At 39.0% G+C, this 26,280-nt stretch overlaps 1 long non-coding RNA gene across 1 annotated transcript in view; it reads right to left on the reverse strand.

The window, feature by feature from the left end:
- Positions 1 to 1,935: 1,935 nt before the first annotated feature.
- The window catches only part of LOC128850473 (uncharacterized), a 50,320-nt gene continuing 25,975 nt past the window's right edge, over positions 1,936 to 26,280 (reverse strand). Inside the window, exons 2-3 of the long non-coding RNA XR_008447884.1 lie at positions 9,383 to 9,488; positions 1,936 to 7,297 (exon numbers count right to left, since the gene is read on the reverse strand). This is a non-coding gene — a long non-coding RNA (uncharacterized LOC128850473). The remainder of the gene's footprint in view (positions 7,298 to 9,382; positions 9,489 to 26,280) is intronic.

The raw sequence follows: 26,280 nt of genomic DNA on the forward strand, positions 1-26,280 counted from the left end.
TCCTTCACAATCATTATTGTGTAAATATCAACTAGAAGACCTTTAAAAATAAAGCTTCTTGGGCTACTTTATATAGGACAATTGCTGTGACATAGCTTAATGTCTATAAATAATGCAGTAAGGGCTCTAATTCTGACCATCAGTATGCCTTACAGATTTTGACATTTTCTGTGGCTTAGGGAAAAATACAGAATTGGCTCTCATACAGATACAGGTGAGCTGGGATTTTGTATTTTAAAGATCATAGACATTCTCAGACATTGTCTGGGTACCTGAAGGGCAACACCAGTCCCTTGAGGGACAGGGGGAAAGTTGAATTAAGAAAGGTAGTTGCACCTGTTTTTTGAAAAATTTGTGTGCATCTGAGATTCTTTTAAATTCAGTGATTCGCTGAATGATGTATTGTGCTTGAGAAGAAGCTTCGGTACAGAGTGAACAAAAAGATATTTTAAAATCAAAGGCATGCAGTTCTTTTTATTCTACCAGTTGCCTACCGTAAATAAACTCCGTGAGGGGATGAAGAATTAAAAATTAATCCTTGTCATTCTAGTGGGTGCGGTCAGATTATCCCTCTTCTTATTTTTTATGAGGTGCAATGGCACCAAGAGAAACCAATGGAAAAGTAGAATCTCTGTGCAGTGGGTTACCATTGAAGCAAGCCGGTTTTGTTGTGATGTGAACACACTGTCCATAGCTTGAACCTCTATGTTTTAGACAAGATAAGCATCCTACTTGGTTTGTTCCTCCTGCATGACTTATCACCTCGGGTGCTAGACATCCTTAGCTTGGCACCTGTGAATCAAACAATGCCTGAGATAGGCTCCAGTTTCTATGGGAGGACCCCTCTTGCTCTGTATTCTGATACTGGATTGAATCTCAATACTTTCACCTTTCTTGCATATTGCATCTTCTTAGTTTGCTAATTATGAAGTGACTTTGGATGTAATCAAAGCTAGAGTTTTTTGATAGAATCTGAATTATGGGGGTGATTTCTGAAGCATATTCGTATCTACATGAGGAATTCCATAATCCTATATGTAGATAAGATACTGCTACGGTTCTCAAGACAGTACTAAGTGTTCAAGTACTGCAATGATGGGCAAAGTATAAAAACCGATTCAAATTAGATTGCTTTATATTTTTCTCAGTTATATTACTAAGAAAAGAGAGTTCAGAAGAAAAAGAACCATAAAGGCTGAACTTGGTAGCATGGAGCATAAGCTTTCTTCAGAAAGGACTAGGTTGTTGTAATGTTTTGGGTGATTCTTGGACTGTATCACTTGAAGGAGATGCTTATGATTTCAGTAGTAGGACCAGTGCTCTTCAACACCGTTAGAAGTGACAAAGTTTAGTTTCAGTGACAGTTACTGAAACGTCTCTCAAGGACTTAGTGCTTCTTGTGGGGAGACTATTTCAGTGAACACCACAGTTACTTGCCTTGTTTTACAGCTTGATCTGCTTGCTCCATGGTGTTGCAAATTCTGCTGGTTGTCAGCAGTAAAAGTGCTGTGGGCCTGTTGTGCTGCTAATTTTTTTTTTTTTCTTTTGTCCAAAGCACACCTTCCTCAAAGTCAGTAGAGTTATCTGCAAGTACAAGCAGAACAACATAATTGTGGATTGGAAAAGCACAGGAACATCTCTTTTGCCCGTTAAATTCCCAATTAAACACATCACTGGTCCAAATAATTTGCAAAGGCCAGTACAAGGTCATGTAGTTTATTTTACTTAGGCAGAATAGTTCATAGTTGGTCTATCTACCTGCTGAGCAGATGATGTGCAAACAGGAGATGTACATTTTTAAGGTGCCAAAACAAAACCTGCAGGAAAGCTTTAGGCTGTAGAAACTGTTTAAGGTTTGCCATATAGAACATACTTAAAGGTTGAAAGACTGTGACAGATCTATTGAGCTATCGTATTAAGTTTTTTTTCCAACTGCTTACTTTCTGTTATGGGCATTCATTGCTCTCTATTCACTTTCACTATATCATGGCATATATGCTCATTGTTTTTTAAGTCACTGTGAAATTTGTGTAGCAGAATTAATAAATATGTGAAGTATCGACTTTCTATGTTACCTATCATGTTTAAACAGTATAGCTCACTGAGTTCAGGGAGAATTTGCTCAGACAAAACCAAATTAGAAGCTGGTGAAGCCAAATGAAATGGTATCATACATGAGATAAAATTTGGCCTCCTGCATCTTGGCTATTAACACCTGTCCCGCTGATTCAAAACTAGCTCCATCCATGTTACAAAGTATTTTAGCTAAAAGGAATAATCTATCTTGAGTTACAGGAGCTTAGAAGTAATAACACAACGTTAAACACCAGGGTGTCTGTACTGCTGCTTTGTCCAAGAGACAGCAGAAGGGATGTGGCTAAACAGCCTGAAGCGTCGTCCTTGGCCAACACCCTGCAGTGGAGAGATTGGAGCACTGCCTCTTGTACACCAACAAGTCCGGCAGGGTAGCCCACCACTGTTGCTCACAACCTCCTTTCTGAGCCCCGAAGGCCCGATACCAGCTGACAAAGCTGTCTGGAAGTTTTTCCTTTCTTCACCGTGCAGGCCGGCCTCATGAATGGCAGCCCTAAAGATTAGTGACGTTTGGATTTACTCTAATGCAATCGTGACTATTGACTTGCACATGATAAGAATGTGTTGCACTGGCAGCAAAATTTTTCTGTTATTTTTTCCTTTGTGCTTGACAGAAATTATTTCTTAGTCTGCTTTAATTAATTTGCTCTTGGATTGGATTTGAGACGTAAGTGACACGTTTGCCTAGCTGCAAGCAAGAGTGCTTTATTCTTTAACTCCAGCTTCACAGAATGATGTAGTAGCTGCCATAGCCAACCACAGCATTTAATTTTCTAAATTCAGTTTTGAGGGGAAAAATGTACTTCTACTCCTATCCTGGAAAAAGAAATAAGACCAAACCAAACTGGAGATAGTTGAAATTATGGTCTATTCAAAATAGGTGGGTGACAGAAAGGCTGTTCTACTGGCATGCCCTTGTTCCACCTCCTCTTATCATTAGTAATTCTATTCTGTTCTTATCTGATTATGCAGGGACACATTAACTCACTGGCAAATGAATACACTATGGAAAAAACTCCCTCAAATGCAAATTAAACAGGGGTTGCTGATACTGAACGCAAGGAAGCTTCTTGTACTCCTACCCCAACTGCTGACAAAGAGCTGCCAGCCACTGTGACGAATCTACCCTTCCTACAAAAATAAAAGTCCTAATCTAGCAAATATTGCAGAAATTATACCCTTCTCATCTCCTTGGATGAAATCTGATATTCAGTAAACCCTTAACATTCAAACTTATTACTTATCTGACATTATATTTTTGAAATGCCACATTTCAACCTTTAAAATAAAGCGAAGAGCAAACGTAGATTGCATGTACGCATCAAACCCAGTTGTTGAACCCATTTGAGCCAAATTATCAGGGGTGCATGGTCTTTCCAGAGGCTTATCATTTCTCCCAGGTCAGTTCAATGACAACAGTAAAACTCCAGCACCTTGCAGGGTTGGACAGATAGTAAAAGAACCAACATTTTAATGTATTTTTCTGGTTTCCTATCCTGGTCATCTTTCTAAGGATCACAGATACCTGTACACCCAGGCTTTAGGAGTAGAAAGTGCCTTCCATGTGAAAACAATACCAATCAAAACAAACAGAAAAAAAGCAAATAAGGATAAAGAGAACTCCAAATAGAACAAGTTGTGCACACGCACATACACACACAGACACACACACACAGAGGAAAGGTACTTGTATCTTTTTGATTTTGCTAGTATATAGTTTTCCTTTTCGGACCAAGACAAAGTCCTTATAAAGTTGTTTTTAGAGCTCTATGGGATAATTCCTAAACATTTGTCTTTATCTGTCAGTGATTTCATGGTGAATGTACCACCATACTTTAGAAAAATGGCCTTTATGATGACTGTTTGATAGAGTGAAGGTCTGGGTAGACAGGCAAAATTATTATGTAGTATGCATTTCTGTGATCTTTGAATACCTACCAGGTCTGATTCATAGACAAAAGAAGGTCTGTGCCCAAAGCCGATGCATGCAAAGTACCTTCAACATTCAGTAAAATTTGGCTTTGAAAGTGCGTGCAGTTGTATATGTTCATAAGCCATTTGTGTTAAGTGGGTACTAATATTGCAGAGAACTGCATCCATGGAGACAAAAATAACCCTTGAATATGTTGTCAGGTTCACAGTCAAAACTCCTATTTTATAGTTACAATACAAAGCATTTAGGAAGCAAGTGAGGATGATGGCAGGCACAGAGACACACAAAAAACCACAAGGTACAAATGGCAGCTTGTGTTCTTTGAACTGCTTTCAGGAAAACTACACTGATTTGCTGAGGCTCCATGTGAGCAGATTAAGTGAAAACAATTATTTTCCATTTTAGATATGTCATGTCACGTTACTCATACCTTTTTATTTTGTTTTGTTTTTAATTGACACGGTTTTATTTTACTTCATCCTTCAGATTAAAGCAATGAAAACTAAGAACTGGCACAGTATGAACTTACAATTTATTTAATACTTTGACTTTCCAAAGCTCAAATACCTCTGATCCATTTGTTTCATGGTGTTAGTTGGCTTAACCTTTTTAGATTTCTCCAAACAAAATAACTTGAGCTGCAGCAAGCTGTTTGCCAAGGATTTGAACTCTGGAAAGAATGGGGGAAAAAGCCACTTAGCTCCTGCAGTGTGATGGAGCAAATATATTTACTCTCGTTTGTGTGTTAGCCTTCTGCTCACCTGGCATCATTCTCATTACTATGCCAATTCTGCCTGTATGATGTGCTCTCTTTTCCAACACTAATCCTGATAACTGCTTCTTGAAATGTACAGGGCAGGAGTAAAAATAATATTAAAAGTAGTATTCAATATGAATGCCCTTTCATTACAGAGTGAACTGTAAATATAACAATTTCTGTCCGCAGTCTGTATTTTTTCCATGGAAAAACTACTGAAAGTGTGACCTGCATGAAAGGATCTCCTGTGTTAGCACACTCAGGTTCTTTACACAAGTTGTTTTAAAGCATAGCTTCTTTCACTTTGAGACAACACTGTTGCTTTTCTTTTTCCAATAAAAGGAAAGAGAAAGGGACCAGACGTACCATATAGTGATGCGGCTTGGAACAAATAATCGAAGCCATTACTTACAGCGTAGAGTACTTCAGCAGCTCTGAAAATGAGCTGAGGCTTATTGGGAATAGTCAGCTGAATAGCAAAGCTGAGTAGCACTCAGTGAGGTTCGAGACATTTATGGGCTATTTTGCAGTGGAATGGTTTGTACAGGAGCACTATGTTAAAGAAGAATATTGAGTTGCTGAAGAAAATGCAAAAAATAAACAGGACAGAGAGTTAAAGATTAGAAAACAAGCCTGGCTGTGAAAGATTTTGGTTGAGCAGTCAGTTTTGTTTAAAACAAAGACATTAATTGGAAGCATTGGTCATAGTTGCCAATTCCTACAGGGAAACAGAAATTTGGTAATATGACGCTCCCTGAGAGACATAACTGCATGGAATGAATGGGTGATAAACTTAGACAAACTCAGACTGTCTTAGTGCAATCTTGATGGGAGATGTTCCTTTTAACAACAAAGGTCATTAATTATTTTTATTATATGCAAAGATTTTAGATGCGTTCTCCACTGCTGGTCCGAACACCCTGCTTCAAGCAATGAGGGGAATGTGTGCCTGGTTCTGGACATCACCTACAACCAATTTATTTGGCTTTCTTACTCCAGGCTTCTTGGACAGCAGAACAGCATCAATGTGAGGCAGGCCTTCTCTTTCTGAGCGGCACAGACCTGATATAACCACCCTCTCAAGGTAGAAAGTGCCTGTGAATGCATAATATGTGCCTTCCCTCCTAGACCTGGAGAAGAAGGACGGCAAGAGTCAGAGCAGGGTGGCACTTGTCAGCATACTCTGGTCCTGCAGCCATAAAAAGCAGATACTACACCCATCCACAGCCTGGCAGGACATGCAGGGATTTAGCAGGGCTGGGGAAGGTATGATGTGACTGCTGGACACAGGATATGTGATACATTTGTCATCCTAACCCCGTGTCTCTCCTACTGTGGCAAGCAGCATCGGCTTCCATGACTGTGTGAGTAATGTAGCAATCATCCAATCCTTCCTTCAGCTTCAGGAAACAACAGGAGACTTTCAGGTCCATGTTTTAGCAGTGGTTTGGGTTTTTTTTTTTTGTGATAGAAAAAAAAGGAACTCAAACAACAAATGAAGAGCATGTATTAATTTTCTATGAGTCGCTAGGCAGCCTTCAAGTCATGATGGCATTGAAACACTAGTGACCCTGCTGGGATAGGCTCTCTTTCTAAATGAAATGCCCGTAATGTTTGAATCTCTTTTTGGATAACTTCATTTGAAATGGATCAGCTTCACACTATCAGTGCCCTTCAACAGCTTCACCTGAGTCTCCACATTATCCTCAGGTCAAGTTAGGAACCTCACAGCTGCCTCAGAGCAAAGAAAGTTACAGTCAGAGTAATAGGAAATAATTTCAAATAACGTCTTATGACTGTGAATTCTGAGGTTGTGGTTTTCTGAAATACATATATAAAAACACACTCACACACATGAAACGAGAGAGAATGTTTGCCAGGTGGTATGTTTTCCAGCCTCTTACAGCTCCAAAAATATTCTAAGGAAGATTTTATGGTGAATGTTTTCCGATTTAGCACAATTATAGCAACTGAATATATGACCCGTTTTCCTCGGAGGAGTATTTTCAATGGATCCTTATGCAGCAACAATCTCCCTATTCTTGTGAAAACTGTGGGTTTCGGTTGGTATTTTTTTTTTAATTATTTTTTAAATTTAATGACTACCACATTTCACTGCAAAAAAAAAATTATCGCTGTGCTCTTCTTTCTACTTTGCTTCTCTGCTGCTTTTCATTTCAGGTGGATGATGCAAAGCCCTATTAATGAAGAAGCAATCTGTGATCAGCGTCTGAGAGCTCTTTATACCCTGTGCTAACAATGTTTTGATCCAGCTCCCTCTCTCCCTCCCCAGCTGGCTTCTTTTGCTGCCTGGCGGTGTCTGCCGTGCGGCTGCTGAAGCCTTGGCTGGCAGGCTGCCCGGCAAGCGGCTCTCCTGTAGATTTCAGCCTCTCTCCAGGAGTTGCCTGCCTTCAGCATAATGGGCAACATTGAAAGCAGCAAGGCGTTCGGTCGACAAGGTCAGAGTGCCTTTCATTCCTGCAATAATCAACCAGTGTAGCTCTTCCTCAGACCTGGGGAGAGAGAAGATAGAGGTCAAAAGAGCAATTACATTTCACGTTGACTCCAGGAAAGGCTTGGAACACAAAACTGAAAAGAAAACAGCGTAGAGCCTCTCTCCCACATTCCTTTTCTGGTCATTATTATTAGAACAGTGCAGCAACCATGTCCATTATAAGCGCTGTAACACGAAGAACCATTTTCCTCTCGTAGATGAGATCTTTCTTCTCAGACATTTAGTGCTGTCAGCATATTGCAAAGGAATGTAAATGAGAAACACCATGTATAACCAGATACAGTGAGTAAAGGCTATTAATTAAGCTTAAAATGTTAACCCTAGCCAACTGCGGAGCAAGTAGTTGAGCTAATTTAATCTGTAATCAGTCTTTGAATTATTGTAACTTTATTTATTTAGCATTAAAACGATAATTTAGGGAACATAATTTAGATGGAAATGTCAGTAATTTTCTTCTGCCTTATTGTCATTACAAAGCTGTCTTTATTTGACCCTACAGCTGCTGGGCCTAATTATTTTAATGGCATTAATTGTAGTGACCAATGTGGTATTGTGGCATTTAATTGCTACTGCTGCATAGCTGAGATCATTGCAAAATGCATCAAGTTTGTTTCACAGACATCTTCTATTGCTTCCATGTATTCTTAAATTACAGTCTGTCAAAGATTTAGCCAGAAAAATCCCCATGAAGCATAAATCTGAGACATCCCTTTAAACAGAGCAACCTGCAGACTCTAATGTTAATATAGTGTGATAGTAGAAGAATGTAACTGATCCATTTACTCACTGCCCTACCCTGTCTTTATGAAAGCTGAATTAGCTCAGTGTTGACAAAGGATTAAGAAACTTGGTAGTGACATTCCTCACAGTAAACAAAACCTCCCTCATTCCACATTTCACACTGAAGGCAGCCACTTGAAGAATATTCACTTCTTTGTTTCCAGCTATAGAATGCAAACATGGCTTTATTCCACGTTTTCCTACAAAATGAAATGTGAGTGCAATGTCTCTATCCCACGGAACACCTGGTATTATTCACTCCTGTGTTGAAAGCACTTTATCACTAACGGATTGAAAAACATATTTCTTTTATCAACCATGACAAGCAACAGGATTTTTTTTTTTATTTCCTTGCAACATTCCAGGTGTGTGGCAAGAGGAAAAGAGATGCAAATTTTTTCTCCAGATCTTTTGAGAGAGTTCAGATCTCTGCAAGTACAATACAATTAGTTGCCAACAGTTAAAAATCTCTTGTAATCAGAGGATCGCTCCAGACCAGGTCCTAAAACTTAGGTATCACCAAGGAAAAACAAATTGAGGATTAAAGGGCACCTGAATCAACACCAAATAGAGATTTGATTAGATGGTGGAAGCTGTTCACAGCCCAGTGGATGGTATTGCTGTAGCCCTACCAGCTCTGACATCTCTCTGGCTGTGTCAACATTTGACCTGTTGGGAATGGTTGTTAAGATTCAGTTGTGAGAGTTGGCACCACTTTTTCTTCCATTTTAGTGTTATCTACTGGGGGCAATTCTCTTCAAATAGTTGACATAAGCTTTTCTTACGTATTCCCCTCTCTTTTCCCGCCCCGTCCCTCGCCCTATGGCTACCACTTGCTAAAGGAATCAGTCCGAAGTAGGAATTCTGTGCTGTGTATTGTGAGGAAATGTGTGTGTGTGTGTATGCATGTATGTATATATGGCCTTAAAAGGGTGGTTTGGGATGGTATTGTACTGGAAAATTCTGTTCATTTCCCTTTTCATTAAGTACAAGTGAACTTTATTGATAAAAGGACAGGTCACAGGAAAGAAAGTATTTGTAAAAATGTTCCACAGGGAATAAACCTCTGATAATAATCAGCTAGCTAGTCTGTGTGGAGAAAGAGAAATTAAAGGAATACAAATGTTAACTTTCTTCTTACTGGTCTAAAAATAACACACAAGCCTTTCAGAATATGACAAGATGCACCAGTTTTCTGTTTTTGAAGATAGTTCCTGACTGTGGTGGCATTTTTGAATTGTTAGAAATACACATGATACACCTTGAAAATTTGGTCTTTCAAAGAGGTATATTGATCGCTCACCTCCAAGTTACCTGAGATAGCCTTAACAAAGAAGATGTTGCATCAGTAAGTGATCTTGATTCTGTTCTGTTTCCCTCATTAAAACCGGTGAAAAGACAAGGTCATCCTGTAGAACAAAGAAGAGATTACTTTATTAAAGAGGGACTTAACTGAATGACCTTATGTTATACTCAGAGACAGATACTGTACAGAAAGGAGAAAAAAGCAACACTGGGAAATTATTGCTAAATCTCTATTACCTGCGAATTTCCATTCCTAGTTTATCTAGAAGTTCTGGATTAGTAGTATGCAAAATTCTTCAGTTATGTCTACTTTATAAGATGAAAGAATTAATGGAGCCTCTGTATCGTGAACCCCTGACACTTATTGACACTCTTAGGCTGCAGGTTTATGTACCTGTAAGCTGGCAGAGCTGCCAAAACCACAGCTGTTCCTATGCTCAGCTGATGCTGCCCGCTCCCTCTTTCGTGCCAGTTTGCAACTTGCCAGAAGCAGCACTTGTGAAGCAGACGCTAAAAGCAGCAGAGGGAACCGATCCATCTGAAGTGCTCAGAGATGGTTTGTGCTGGGCTGCCTTTCAGCTGTATCAGTTTCCTGATCCAAGCTCACGACAGAAGCACACAAGAGCTTTTGGTGGCTCTGGCTGCAAGGAGGCACCAGCCTGGAAAGGAACAGCCAGCAGGTACGAGGGCAGAGACTTCTCCAGTGGCAGGGGTGGCATAGGTGTGCCTCAAAGGCTTTAATATTCTGGCATACTTCTTTGATCTCTTCCCTTAACTCTTTTCTTATTATGGAAACTAACATTATTGCAAATAAAATGTAACTATTAATTAGCCAAGTGTGCCTGTCAAGGGCATTATAACTATTCAGAGATGTATCTAAGCCTGCCTCTTTTTTTGTAGTAGTGACTGAGATGCAGGTTGCTTAGCTGCATGCATCAAAAGCTGTAATTTTCAGAAAATTGCATCCTACTTAATATGTCTCATGATAAAAATGGAAGAATTAAAAATGGTGGCCTCAGTACTTGAAAAAAAGTATGGCCTCGATGTGGATGAGCCACAGAGGCGTGAGGTGTCCTGGCTGGCATCACTCGGCAACCGAGGCAGACTTTTTTCACTGAAAGAGGCATTTGGAGTGGCTGACTGATGGATGTATCTTCCAGACAAGAAATTGTGTTAATTTACTCCCTAGTTTCCATATAGTCACTATAATGAGTAGCTTAGAAAAGTACAAAAGTGCAAACCTCCCCAACAGCACATAATACAGTTCAATCTGTTAAGAAATAATAAACCCTTTCCTATAAAAGTCAGGGAAGAAACTCCCATCAACATTGTTCAGAACAGGAAAAAGACCAATAGTCTATAAAACGTATGTATGTGCTCTGTTTATGGAAATCTATGCAGTATGAAACATATGGTAATGCCACATTGAAGGAAATATTTCAAAAAAATATTTGCTAAAGGAATAAGCCTGTTGAGGGAAGAGTTAGTGATGGAGCTCTTTAAACAATGTTAAACATTTCAATCCAGACTTGTTCTCATTTTGCATCTTAAGCTTTAATCAATGGCAATTATTTGTTTTATTTCATTTTGCTTTATTTTCTGGTACCTATCCAGATTTCTTGGTGTCCTTTAAAACTTAATGCCCAAGCAGACAAGGTAGCATTTTGCAGTATAAAGTCTTTATTAATTAAATTGCCTGTTATGCATTTTCCTGTTGGCAGATTCTCACAGAATCCTAACGGAGGCCTGACACTATCACACCAGAGAAAATTCCCTAAGTCACTCATAATCATCAGCTTCTTCTCTCACGAACTTGCAGACTCCCTAAATACCTACAAAGATAAGGAGGACTTTGCAGCGTGCCGTGAAGTACAGTGGCTGTACAGCATGGGACAAGGTAGAAATGAGTTGACTAAACTACTCCAAAGTCAACTAATTTCTACCTTGTCCCATGCTGTACACCCATTGCACTTCAGGGCATGCTGCAAAAGTGCCATGTGAACCTGGAAGAAACTGTGTGGCGGGAAAAACTGCACATTGTGTCCCAGCATCCAGTGTGAGATTTTTGTTAACCAAAAGCTGTTTCACAAAAAATATTGTAAAAAATAATGTAAAATTTAAATAAATTATTACACAAGTGGTGCATCAGGGAAACTTGAAATTATTTTTCTCTGGTATTGTTGTCCAACAGAATAGATAGTTATGACCTTTCCAAAATGTTTTTCCATATATTGTTGTTTTCGACAAAGAATAGCATGAAATATTGTCATAAGTGCTGAGGGAGCTATTATAGATATTAGGATGTCCAGAGGAATAAATGATGACCCATTTCTTACACCATGAAGTGCGGTTAACTCAAATATATTTCAAGACAGAGAATATTGACTTATTAGAAAAAGTTGCAGTGAATCAGGAAAGTCTTGGGGAAATGAAAAAATAGGGTATCCAGATGAACACCACACATGCATGAGAATAGGCATAATTTTTGGTGTGGTTTGGGTTTTTTTATATATATGCCTAGATACAAAAATGCTTCAGAGGAGGTGATCAAGGATGCTAAAGGCTTTCCAGTCATTCCTTATATGGTTGCTGAAACTTCTGCAGCTTCATTTCTGTCCTAGTTTCTCCTTTGCCCTTGGTCAGTATTCTTTACTCCCAAATTAAATTCCTCTGAAGACTTCATGAAATCTGGGAATAATATGAACTTATTTTTTATGTGCAAGGGCCAGGGGCATCTCTTGCTGTGGCTCCTTAAAAGTGTGACTTGGACATCAGGCAAGAAAATCCTGCTGGCCATTGGGTCCTGAGCTTCCTGGAATATAAAGGGGAGATTTTCTCAGACACAATGGACTTCCAGTTAACCTCTAAGCCACTGGATACATAACACGAAGATAAAATTCATAGGAATAACAATATATTTTCTTTTACTACTTCTTTGTATTTAATATTTTTCTATTACTATCTTTAAGGCTTATTAGTTAATTATTTTTGTTATTGTTGTTAATTACACTAGTTAGTAGCAAATTTGGTTTTTTTTCTGCCAAAGACATCCTCTAGAGGAAGTCTCAGTGGTTCTTTGGTGTTTTTCAAGATGAAAAATAATGCAGTAGAATTTTTGTGCTGATTTGTTTCATTTTGTTCTCAATAAAACATCCATAAATGAGATTTTGTTCCATGTTTCTGTTTACCAGATGTTAATGAAACATCTTGAACAGCAAGCAATTGACACAGCAATTAATGACTGAATGTATCTGCCATCTTTGAATTTCCTGTGCTTTGCTCATGAGGCAAATTGAAAATACATTCAACAATGTGCAATGAAGCTCGGCCTTAACTTAGAAATTGAAACTCATGGCATGATTTCCTCTCCTACCGGCTTCAACGACAGTTGTGTCTGCTAAGTCTATGATAGAATGTTCAATCTAAGGACCAGTAATTGTCATTTTCCTCCCTCTCTGCTACATGGACACAAAGACATGTAAATAAACTTCAGAATGATTCCTTCAGGTGAGTTTTAACAATCATTGAGTCAAGAGGTATTTGCTCAATTTCTTTCAACAATTTTCTTTTAACTTTTGATAGAATTGAATCATTATCCACAGAGTGGGTGGTATGATTTTGGTTATGATCCGCATTTGGTCATTTGCTTAATAAATAGATGTAAGCCTTGTTTTATCAAAGTCAATACTGCTTTAACAGTGAAATAGTGGCCCCATCATTTTTCATAAATCTTTTTATTGCTCTTCTATTCCTTTTAGCTCCTTTCTTACTGTTTTTATCTTTTGGGCCTTTCACAGCTTTGCTTTTCTGTATCCCTTTCACTTTTCTACTTATCCCTTGTCATCCTTTCTTCCCAATTAACTACTGATGAGTAGTCTTCTGATGATCCCTGGTACTCTCATCAGTTTACAATTAACTTTGCCTACTTATGTTTCTCCTTCTTAAAGTTAGTATTTCATATACTCAGCTGGTCCCACAGTCTCCTAACTGTGCTTTTGTGGATGAATATAACAAGAATTGTCAGATTAATGAGCTGCATCGTGTGTACCTTTGGCCATTTCCATGCCCACATGAACAGCATATGAAGCACAAATCAGCACAAAGTTTAGACTATCTCCTCCCTCTCTGTTATCCCGTTAATCCTTTGGTATTATTTCCTTTGAAATAAAATAGCTTCAACAAAAAGACTTATCGGTGTCTGAGACCATAAAGGCACTATTATGTGGTGATTTTGGTGGGGAAAAGAAAGAGGGCGGTGATGGTTTTATTTCCTTCTGGCTGGAGAAGTACTTGATGAGATGACTTTCCATGCAGATTTTATACTTTCTAGATGTTTTTAAAAGAAAATGATCCTTGAGGGAAAGATTTAGAGTACCCTTCTGCAGGATGAGATATCAGCGTGGAGATTCAGAGTAAGGCTGCAGCACCCATTGGCCTGCTAGGTCAACAGTAACTCATGTTTACACTCCACCAGTTTGGTGGATTAGATTGTACTGATTTGCCAGTGTCACTTCACTGATAAAATATTTGACTTGTTGATCTTACTGTAGTAGCCATATAAGTTAAAAGATTTTTTCATTTTGGGAGTATGTTACCTTCCTAAAACAGGTGCTATGTGGTATTGCAGTAGCATGTAAGTAGGAGCCAAGTTCTCTTGCGTATTAGGAGAACTATATTCTCTTCTACAGCGTTTAAGAGTTATGTGGATAAAAGTGATCACACTGATGACACTGGTGGCAGAAAAGAACCCCTAATATTAACCATTTTCCAAGAACAACTGTTATTGGGCAAATAATTGTATTGAGCATTTTAAGGTTTTGTATAATATAACCAATCAGGCTATCCAAAATGAGATTTATGCACATGCTATAAATTGGTCATGTTGAAAATCAAACAGAAATTTTTGTGGTATACATGTAAATTGAGGTTTCACTGATTATTGGCTAGTTAGGTGAGTGATTTACCATTTGCATTTGCAAAGATTTGGGGAATACTGAAGGCATTTCTTCACATAAAATTGTGTGTTTCTACGTATGTTTATAGAAGGTCCTCAAGGGTATTGATATGGTCATTTTCTGGGTTTGGTGCTCTTTGAATAAAATCTTCAAAAAGAAAACTGAAAAAAAGATTCAAACTTGGCCACAAATTTAGTGAGAGAATTGTATTTTGCTTTGCAGACTTCTGGATGCACCACAAAAGGCCTAAAATAGCTTGTGGCAGCAGACATCCGTAATAAGTATTATCCACGTTCAGGGTACTAGCTATAAGAATTCTGCATAACTTCCCTCAAGTTCCAGCTAAATATTAATTCAATCATTCGAATGCTAGACAAAAAGTAACATTGTCCCGATATCCTGGTGTGAAAGGGTCAACGGAGAAAGCAAGAAGGGATGGTGTTTCCTGCATCAATAGCTGAAGAAGCATAGTAAGGAAAAGAGTTGAACAAATGGAGGGAGCAGCAAAGAAAGAAGCCAAACCAACCAACCAACAACCACTGTCAATGAGACAGATTACAGCTCGGCCTTCAAGAATGCTTTTGAAGCCATGTAAAAGAAAAATTTCTGCAAACTGGTTTTGATTTGGCTGTCCTCTGAACAAACAACTCTGTGGAGTCACAGGCTTGCTCTTAGCTGTGGCTACTTGCAACAGATTAACTGTGCCTTAATTTTGAGTCATGGAAAGGGAAAAATGTGCCTAGTAAGCAAAATTAACATGTGTGATACAACAAGCAGTGGTTCCTCTAGAGTCCTGGGGTTTACCACAGAGAAATAATAAAAACAAAGAATAGTAGTAAAAACAGTTACACAGATAGAGTTGTATAACAAACAAAAATGGTGATCGCTGACATTTCAGGCTTGAATTTGAAAGCTCAAATGTGCAATCATGCAGAAAAACCTTGCATGCAGTAGCTTGCCTAATCTGCTCCTGAGTTACCATAGCAGAGCGTGAATCAGTCTTCATGCATGCAGTTGTCTCCTGACAATTGCATAACTCCCCACCTGCAAATATGAAATTCACATGCTCAGTCTTTTTCACTGGACGTATGTGCTTACATGTGCAATGTATTTCTGACTCTTTAAACAATCCAAGTGCTCGGCCTGTATTTGATAACTGAAGTTCTTGTCCAGAAAGTGGCAGGAACATGAAACCCAGTCTGCCACCTGCTCCCTTGTGGTTTCAGGCAACAGCAGAACACCAACCCACCCGCCATGCGTATGACTAACCCCCAAACACTTCGCTTTACCAAGTCTTTCATGTAAAACAACAAAGGGAAAATGAGTTACAGAAGAGTGAGGGAGATCAAAGATACCTCTAGTCTCCACCATTCCAAGCAATTTCTTAATGGGAATATAAGGGCAGGAAATACAAGAAACAGGGCAGTTATTATTACTGGATTGAAAGAATAAATTAATTGGAAAACTGCAGAAGCTCAGGTGGTGTAAGAAATAGGTGTGCAACATAATAAGAGACCCAGCGCTACACAAGACTTCACAATTTCTTTTGGCTTCCTCTGCTAGTTTATGTACTAGTGAGCAATCATGATGTCCAGAGATATTCTGATGAAGTTCTCAGAGTAACGTCTGCAAAGAAAACAAAGCTTTCCTCTCTAGCAACTCCTTTTTAATTTCAGTTTTCTCTCCATGGCTGCTACTGAAGGTTGCAGTTGAAAACTATAAAAGCTCAGCAGTTCTGCTTTGTAAAACAATCTAACTAGTTCCGCAAAACCTTTTTGTGTAAATTTAAAAGAACAAGCAGAGCAGCTTATTTGGATGCGTAGCAAATGTATGTACACACCTGCAGATACATGCAAAATCTGCATTTGTTAGCCTAACTAGCCAGTCTGCAAGTTCCTGTTTGCACAGGCATATGAGAGAGTTAGCATGCCTAATCAGACTAAATCTGCTGGCCTAAATCTACAACAAAGATGAGTTAGAAGAGCCTGGGTTAAAGCAGCTTTGTGGTCTTCAGGTAGTACATCAGAGATTTGACATTGGCCTGAAGGGGTAGGTAAAAGGGAAGCTAGCTGTGGACTGCTCAGGCATGTGACTTTGCTGAGGTTCATGGAGCAGAGCTTTGCAGGTGAGTGATTTCCACCCTTGGGAACAGAGCTGTGAGTTCTGGAAAGCCATTCGACAAGGGGTCCTATGATTGATGCTGTGGCTCCAGCTGCCTCGATGGCATGAAGCCGTTGGGCCTCTGTTTGTGCCGTGCAATCCAGTGTAATCCTCACACCCAGAGAACTTTGTGGGGTTTGCTTGTATTTACAAAGCAGAAGAAGTCAAGCAGTAGTGACCTCCATAAATACAGCAGTCCTGCCAAGGACGCTGGGCTGTTTTACAGCTCAAGCAAAGGAAGGAGGATGCGCAGATAATTCACAACTATCTCCCCATAAAGCAGAGCTGAGCTTGCCCAAAGGCATAGCTAAAAAAAAGACAAATACCAAAGTCCGCTTAGCTTTGTCATATTTGTGCCTTTTAAGCATTATTTTGAGGTTATGCAAAATAATTGTGTCAAACCCACAAAAAACCCCCTCTGGATCTAAGGTTTTACTGTTGTTTTTGTGAAGAAAGTCTCGTGCTGTTTTGTTAGAAAATGAATCTCAGTTTATGGCCATATGATTAAAACAGCCTCTTTCCCCTTCCCTAAAAAAATAAAATCACTTGAGCTCACTTACAAAAGCAATGGTCAGATCCTGGGGTTTGCTGTAGTATATAAAAACACTTAGCACCATTAACCATTTCCTGGGATAATCAACTCGTGCAGCAGCAGAGTGAGTAAATGAATGAAAGGCCTCAAATCATTTTTTTATTTCTTTTATCTGAGGTCTGCTGTAAAAGAGCATAAAGAACAGTTGCAGGGACACTTCAGCGATCACAAAACCAGAAGAAGTCAGGAGAAGGGGGAGACCGATGGGACGTGTTTTTGGACATGAAAGAGAGCAGAGGAACATCAAACACACAAAACATCATTTGCAGTTTCCTGTGAAGGTTTGTCTTCGGGCTATGTGATTGTAGTTATTTTTTATTACTATTGTTGGTCTTGAAACTTTTTCCAAATTCTTTGGTGGGGGTAAACCATTACTGTTTCCCAGGGGCAGTTTTGAGAAAAGTGCAAGGAAGGGTTTTTTTATTTCCCCCCCTACCTGAGGATGTAGTTTCTAGTGGCCTTATCCTGCGCGGTGCTTGGTGACCTCTACTCAGATTGAGGCCACATTCACAATCGTCTTTTTTTTTTTCCCAAAAAAAGTATAAAAAATACTCAGTAAACCTAACAGTTATTAAACTAAAAAGACAGGAGAAGAAAGCAGAGAAAGTCTTGTAGCCACAATGTATAGGCCTGCTGTAACGCCAAATGCTTTATCTTAGAGTGGCCTTGGCTTAACTTTCATGTCAGGACTGAACTGTGCTCAGACAGCTCTGCCCACCGGTGCGCAGGCTGCTTCAGAGAAGAAGGAGCCATTCCTTCACCTCAGCTTCATCTTTTACCATGCTGTGCCATTGTAGAACATCAAGAGGTGCCGATTCCAATAAAGGTCATGTTGTTAATGACGGGGAAAAAAAAAGAAAAGTACGGTGTCAGCAAAACCTATACATTAAACGTGTGATATTTAATCTGATTCTACTGAACTTGGACTAGCACAGGCAGTCCCAGACTCCATGTAGTGTGGAATTTAATGCCATTAGGAGATAATTAATAACAATCTAATCTCCACCACAACACCTCTACAAAGAACGAGAGCCAGGGCATAGCTCTCTCGAGTGCCAACTCCCTGCAGTGCAGTTCCTGCCAAGGCAACGTGTTATAATATGAAAAATGGGTGCTGAAATGCTTGTGTTAAATAAAGAGGTGTAGGAGTACTCCCAGCTGAAATGAAACAAAGCCAAAAAAGGCCTTTGAAAGTGCACAGAGCCACATGGGAAGATCCTTCACTATCTGTTCAGATCTCCTTTCTTGCTGAAGGAAAGGGCAGCCAGGTGCCTGGGCAGCCTTTCAGCTGGAGTCGGATTAGGTGTGGTACGGCAGCCTGGAAATGGGCAGTGCCACGCTGATTCACCTCTCCTGAGGATTCAGCACGGCTTTCAAACAGATGAGCAGTATATGCAAACTCCATTTGAAATTTACCTAAGTCTCACAAATTATGGTATTTAAAGAACTCAAAAATTACCCTTCAGCCAGCTGAATTCCCTAACTTATTTATAGAAGCTGGAAACGTAACAAACCTGTGGATCTTCTCAGTGGGCTGGTTAAACCAAACCTACTCCCTGTAAAGGTAAAGTAGAGAATATGTTTGTTGTGCGAGTAACAAGGTCATGGACTGTGCAGCTGCAGGAGCAAACTCGATTAAGACTGGTGATAATCTTTTGAAGGATAGTAATTTATCTCTATTTGAAGAGTATTAGCTTTGTGCTACGGCTATCACAGAGAACAAGGTTAACAATATTCCATGATGAATTTTTGAAAGCTTTAGTCAGATCTTGTACATTTAAGCCTTTCCAAACGGCTGTCAAAGGCAAGGAAACAAAGTGTCAAATTTGTACACAGACTTACCTAATGGCCTTTATCTGAGAAAGTGGTTTATGATTTATAGTCTCTACCTTTACTTAAACAATTTCTCTTTTGCTCTGTACTGAAGGCAATCTTCTAGCATTACTCACATGGGAGAGATTAGCCCCACAGACTGATCTTACTGAAAGAAGTGAGGAGATTCAAAACATATAGAGACATGATGCAAACCGTATGATAATCCGCTTTTATTACTAATTGCTTTTGAATTGTCAGTTGACTGTTTGGATATAAAAGTTTTAAGCACATTTTGTATTGAAAGGGATTGTGCTTATCAAATGTTTGCTATGCTCTTTAACTTTCAAGTAAACTGTCACCTTCAAATGACATAAATATGAATAAAAGTGCTTATTTTCTATCCTTGAAGTAACATTAGCAGCGTAAGAAGATACGAATCAACATGTATATACAAATTCACAGAGCTCCTACTTTCAAGAAAAAGGGAAGAAATAATTCCTAGATTTCATGAGGAAATAATCGATACTGCTTACTACATATGTTTGTTTTTTGAGAACTGATTCTTGTAGTCTTTTTTGGGGGATTACATACAGGTTAGCTATCCGGACAACAGAATGAAGCATTGTGTCCATTAATGAGTATAAATTAACTGTATGTATGTATATACAGATGCATTTGTATACCATACACATACACATGTATATATTTATGCATCCATATCTGTATCACAGAAATGTTATTTATTTAACCATAAGGCCTTTAATTTTAGGAATATTTCAGAATGGAAAAGTAGAACAAATGCATCAAGTCTACTTGTTTTGCACATATTCATACTGGTGAAATTCCTGGGCAATTGTTCTGTGGTCAAATGCTCTCAACTGTTTAGGTCTTGAAGCAGATTTTGTTGACTTCACTAAAAGTGATTTTGAGACTACTTAAGCACAAAGATAGAATTTTAAAAACACGTTCTAGATTGAGAGGTTGCACCTGTAATTTGAACAAAATCCTTGATACATTAGTGCCACCTGATCTGAGAAGTTGTGACTAACTCTTCTGTCAGACTGCAGATAACAGGTTTTTAGTGATGGCAACCGACTTCCTGGTGAGCCGTGTTGCCAGCTGTTTCAACAGCTTTGCAGTTGGTGTTCGGTCTGAGAATTAACACTGCTGAAAGTGTGCCAAGGCCACCTTGTACTTTGAGATAGTGTTTTCCTCTGGCTTCTTTTTGATTGACAACCCTATTACAGATATCTTGTGGAATTGCTAGAAAAGATTACGGAAGAGAGGGAAAATATAGTACCTGTGATACAGGTACGCCCACGTATCAAGGATCAATCCTGTAAAATGAAAGGTACATGCAATAATACTGAGTATATTTAATTTACATTCACAGACAAGTCAAGGATCCACATCCCACAGAGGAAATGAGAATAATAATGTGTATATCATCTCAAAAGTGTTACCAGATTGTCCAATCTATAGTTTACAAACTATGTGGTATGGCAAACCACTTAAGTATGGTTCCTAGGCACATGTAGCTAGTGTCCAAATCATAAGGAAATGGGATTGAGCCAGCCAGGACTGTAACAGGTGATGTGGGACACTGCCAAGAACTTGTGAGTTGCAGGAATGCATCCACATATTCATAGTCAGTCTACTATAATAGAATGCACCAGACTGCATGGTAGGTGGTCAATGACTTAAAACAAAGAACTGCCAAGACAGGCATGAGGAGACACTCACCATGCATGCAAAGTAGCCCTAATCAATTAGACAAATGTCCTAAACAGGCAGTCAGAGGACAACAAAGGAGAGTTTTGGCCAAGGGAAACACTGCAACAGCTTTACAAATCTGAATGATAAACTAAATCATGATAAACTAAAAATCATACCATGTCAATGTCAGGACATTAAATGGGTAGACAGTTCATTGTCTTAAGTGCTCATACACTCACGAACCCTGGACATGGAGTAATATACTAGTGAGGGTCTAGAAAGTAAAAAAGAAATCATTAGACCACTATTTTACATTTCCATGTTATTTTTTTTTTCTGTTACTGCTATAATATTCAGCAATGAGAATGCCATTCCTTTCAGGTACTTTGGCCCACACAATAGCAGTGGTTAACAAATGAGACAACAAGAATAAAGAAATGCTATGTTAACATTAGGCTTGACCTTATCTCCACTCCATTAGCCCTCCAAAGTCTTGTTAACTTGTAAGCTTTCAGTACAAGAAAAGTCTGAATATTACAGCAGCCTTAATTATCTCAGACACTTCAGCCTTCCTGCATTGCAGCATTTTTTTCTTTTAGAAGTACGTAAACAAAGCTGTAAAGATGACTTCTAGTGTCATAAAATGCAGACAAGGGGGCGGACAACCAATGAGAGATGAGTACTTCTCCACAAGGGGAGATGTCTGGTTCAAAGCTGTGTAAGACTGATAATGATGAAGAGTTACTATCATGAGCAGTAGTGGAGCAGAGCACCGGGGTACCTTAGCAGATCCATGTGTAAGCAGACCTTCAGCAGCACAAAACACACATCTTATGGTCCCATATGTCTGTGCCTTTGCCATCTCTATGGTTCTGTTCTGAACCAGATCAGTGGCAGCCTGTGTGAGGAAGGAACAGCAGAAGACTTGAACAAACTCTTTTATAGGGACCCTCCGTAAACCCAGATGTCCTGTGGCAGTCATGGAAAAGCAGGATTTTCTGACTAGCTTGTACACAGCGGAATGATGTTATCGAGCTGGCAATCTGGGCTCACTCAGTGAGGGCACATTTAATGATGCGTCTGTTCCTTGTGATGATGGAATCACCAAAATGATGTCCCTCTCTTGCCCAGTGATTACAGTTCTAGGAATAAAAATGTTAGATCCTAGTTGGATTTGGACCCATGATAGGAATAATACATATTCTGGATTACTGACTGCAGTTAAGAAGGATACACTAAAGGACATGTAGAGGCATGAACAGCGGGGTAAATGCCACTCGCAAATACATTTATGCTGGAATTAAAAAGATAGGTTTTTGTCAGCACAGTGAAATTCTGGAAAGGCCATGGGGAAAAAAAAAAAAACAGGAGGGAACAAAATCTTACTGTTTTCAAGAAAGTCCTCCATTAGTTTATGAAAATGATAAAAGAAAAGTAGAACTGATGATACAGAAATCATCCCATTCGCTCTAGTCTTGTCTGAGAATATTTGATGCTCCCAGAATATTAAAATTCAGTGAATGTCAACCTAGAATCCTTCCCAGACATTTGTGTATGTCACTGTGTTTCATGAGATAGAGACATACAATAAATAACATCTGCAAAATGCAAACAGATATGCAAAAATGACTTTTCATGAATGAGTCTGAAAACTGACATATTTTTGCACACTTGTAAATTCTTCATCCCTTGCACAACTGTGGCTTCCATGTGAGGAGTTGGCCTCTCTTACTTCTTTGTACTCCTTGTGAGCTTGCCTGCTGCATCGTGGTAAGCTGGTGACAGCTGGCAGGTAAGGCCCCACCCAGCTGCTCGTTCATTCCCCCCCCCAGAGCTGGACGGGAGAGAATCAGAAGGACAAAAGCAAGAAAAACTCATAAATCAAGATAAAGACAGTTAAAGAAACGAAGGCAAGAAAAGAAAAGAAACACCAAGTGATACAGAGGCAGACACACACCGCCTCCCACCAGGAGGATGATGATGAGCCAGTCTCCAAGAGATGTCTACTTTGGGAACCACTCACCCTGGTTTTACTGCAAAGCATAGCATTGTAGTCCATCCCTTTGGGCGGTTGGGGTCAGCTATCCCGAATACACACCCTCCCAGCCTCTTGGAGGGTGGAAAAAGTGAGAGGCAGAGGAGGCCTTGGCACTATGGGAGCACTGCTTAGCGGTACCCAAAACACTGAGGTTATCAACAATTTTTTGGTCACAAATCTAAAACACACCACCACACAGGCTGCGATGGTGTCCGAGACAGATGCAGTAATGAATGAACTTACATATTAGTATTGAGAAAACATAACTCATTTTTGCAAATGGCACTGGCAAGTGAGTAGTGATAAAGAAGATGGTGCCTCCAAGTTGTTTCCAGCTACCTCTTGAGTACCAGGAAGTGTACCAGGACACTGGAGTTTTGTTTGCACTGGTGAGAGCAGTTAGTAATCTGCACAATTAGTACAATTTTAAATCCTGCAAGGTGTAGACAGAGTGTGTTTTGTGGCAGGTTGGTATCCTCAAGCCCACAAATCCAACACATTACATACATTTGTGCAGCAGCATTTTTTTTCTCATGTTTCTCGTGTTGAACAGGTGAGATAGCTGAGGAGGCCCTCCCATCAGGCCATGAGATTAAAAATCTCAGATTTGGTTGGCAGTTTATGACTAATGGATTATGTATGTGTGCTTATAAGAGTTTTTGCCACAGATCAGAATCTGGCTACCAGTAAGAGTTGCCTTAGAGGCTGGTACTCACAGGGTAAATATCTGTGGTTCACAGCCCAAATGGGGCAGCCCGTCAGAGAGACAATTTAGCAGTGCTGGAGGCAGTAGGTAGTTTAATTCAAGTGACAGATTAAAAACAAACACAGGATTACTGTGATAAATTCACTGCTGTGTTAGTGCTTAAACACTTATAAACAGTAAATAATTAGATATAAAACAGGTAACAATAAAGGCTAGAGTTCGTTTTTATTTTCCCACTAAACTATTATACCACAGTACTTCAGGGAATTCTCTGGGATACATTATGAATTAGCATATAAAGTCCACAGAAAAATTAGGAAAGAGCAGTCTGGCTGCTGGACCATGCTGAAGTGAACTGGACCTAATTTCATGCAATTTCTGAATTATTTGTTTATGAGGGTTCTCACACTCAGAAGTCTTAGGACTTCTTATAACATGTAAGACACTTCCTCATTAATAAATGAATTTTCCAACAGCATGAACTATCAATGCTGAATGCTGAAGTAAAACAGATTTTCTGAAAAGTTCATTGTTCACACCCACGAAAGTGGTATTCCAAGGCATCAAAAGATAGAAGGGATCATCTGGGAACAATGGGAGTATCCATTAGTAAAATAACATTCTCTTTGGCTTCCTTTTTCCTGCTTTATAGAATAAAGCCATTCTTCTCTACTGTCATCTACTAGTTCTGATGTTTATGTTCTTGATTTTATAGTCTAGAAGGCTGAAATAGAAAGAGACTCATTTAGTGTATACTTAAGGAAACTTACAGCATCCCTTATCAGTCTAGTTTCCATTAAACAAGACTGGTAGGAGAAATCCTGTCAGCACTATCCCAAAGCAAAGCCCTGCAAGTCCTTTATAGAAACAGGCCATAGCTGGGATAGCTTTGTGACTCACCCGCCAAACAGACACTGGAACCTGATTGTAGTCCATTAAATAAGACCTCTTAAACACTCTTTGAGAGGCTATACATTTTTAGCTTATCTAAAACATCTAGAAAGAATGGAAAACGAAACTAATACGTCAGTATGGACAAGAAATATTATCAGCCCTGGCTAAAATCAATTCTTCATTCATGTCTTTTATTTTATCTTATTTACAGGCCTATCTGTTGCTCTCATCTCCAAATTACCTATGGCCTTCACAGACACAAATGATGTTAGCATCAAACAGCTCCTGGGAGACCAGAAAGATCACTGTCTTCATTTTTCAGATGAGAAAACGGAGTCACACCTTGCAGAAATGGCTTCTTCTAGATCACAGAGGGCACAAGAAGCTGAACAGAAACTCATGACTATGACAATGTGGGTTGAATTTCAGGAGTCTTACTTCCCAATTCAACACCTTAATTTTAACGTTCTCTTTTTTTTTTTTTTAGAGGCTGCTGAGATGTATAGCCAATATAAATTGATTTGACTCAACATACCTAACAACCGTGAGCAGCATTGGGATCAATGAAGAAAAAAAAATTGGCCGATTGAAAGGGAAGGAAAAAAGTAAAAGAAAGCTTTATAACCTATATTTTAACATTTTTAGGCATGTAGTGTAAATATGAATATTTATATTCTTCTGTTTAATATTCCAAGATAGAAGTTAGTAGTTCCACATTGCTGAAACATGAATTGAGTAGTCTTAATTGCTAATACCTGTTTTCAGCCATCTAATGCATTACATTTATCACGATGATCTCATATTCTTTCTCTGTTTTTGTGGTAAATTTAATATTCTCTTCTCCTGCAAACTTTTTTTACTGTGGAATACTCTGTTTTATCGCATCATAAAAGGAAAATAATGACCTAAAATCTGAAGTGTATGTATGAAAGCCCTAATCCATAGCCATAGTCAAACAAATTTCTCTGGCTTTATGAAATACTGTGAGTTCAGATGCTGCCTATTAAAAAAAAAAAAAAGAGAGAGAGAGTTAAAAATAACTCAGAATTACGTAGATGAAGAGAAAAATGATAACTTAATCTTAACAATTTTGCGTATGACACACAATGTTCATTTTATCTCATCCAGGCAAATTATTCATTGAGAAAGAATCAGTGCCATTGTTGGGAGGCAAGATTTTAATGGCCAGTTGGCTTAAAGAAGGATTCTCTGAAAGGAATTGGTCAACTGCCAGAAGCTGTTTGTAATGACAAATTGCTCACAATGAATTGTTTAGAGAGAAAACACTACTTTTTGTTTATGAAAGAAATCTGCATGCCAGTCAGTAAAGCTTGAGTATGAAGGATGTTTGTTGTAAGGTCATGAATGCAACATTCGTTTGCTTTCCTCAGTACGTGCTGTTTATAGCTCTTCAAGTATCACTGCTAAATAGCAGTAAAAAGTAGTTAGCAATTCCAGTTTTGAGTCCATTATTGTCCTGGAGAAAGGCTGCCTAGCAGTCCTTACATATCCACCTCTCTTCATTGCCAATCCTTCTGTATTCAAGGGATAATCTGCAAATATCTGTGTGTAATGACTTGTGGACCTTTTCAGGAATTCTAACAGTTGTGCTGGATCATTTATATTCAATAACCTATCTTCCACAGCTGTAAAGCCTCTCTGAGTGTTTCATTCAAGCCGTCTAGCTCCTGCGAAGAAACAATATGACTGCCAGTGCTCCCTTGCAGCTGCTAAGAAATAGCCATTAAAATTTGCTTTTAACAGTATTCCTTACAGCACAGTAATTTAATAAGATATATGTTGTTCAGTAAATACAATCAGATTAATGTTTTTGCCCACAAATGTTATTGTAAACGTACTCAGAAGACCTCAACCAATTTTCTCCACAGCACAAAACACAGCCTATGTCCAACTGCACAACACCATGTGACGTAGTCCTCTTGCCTGCACAGAAACAATTTCCAAGAGGCCACGCTGCACCTCCGGTGCACTCATCTTCATCCTAGTCTAAATATAATGT

Source organism: Cuculus canorus, chromosome Z, assembly GCF_017976375.1.
Source record: "Cuculus canorus isolate bCucCan1 chromosome Z, bCucCan1.pri, whole genome shotgun sequence".
NCBI lineage: Eukaryota > Metazoa > Chordata > Aves > Cuculiformes > Cuculidae > Cuculus > Cuculus canorus.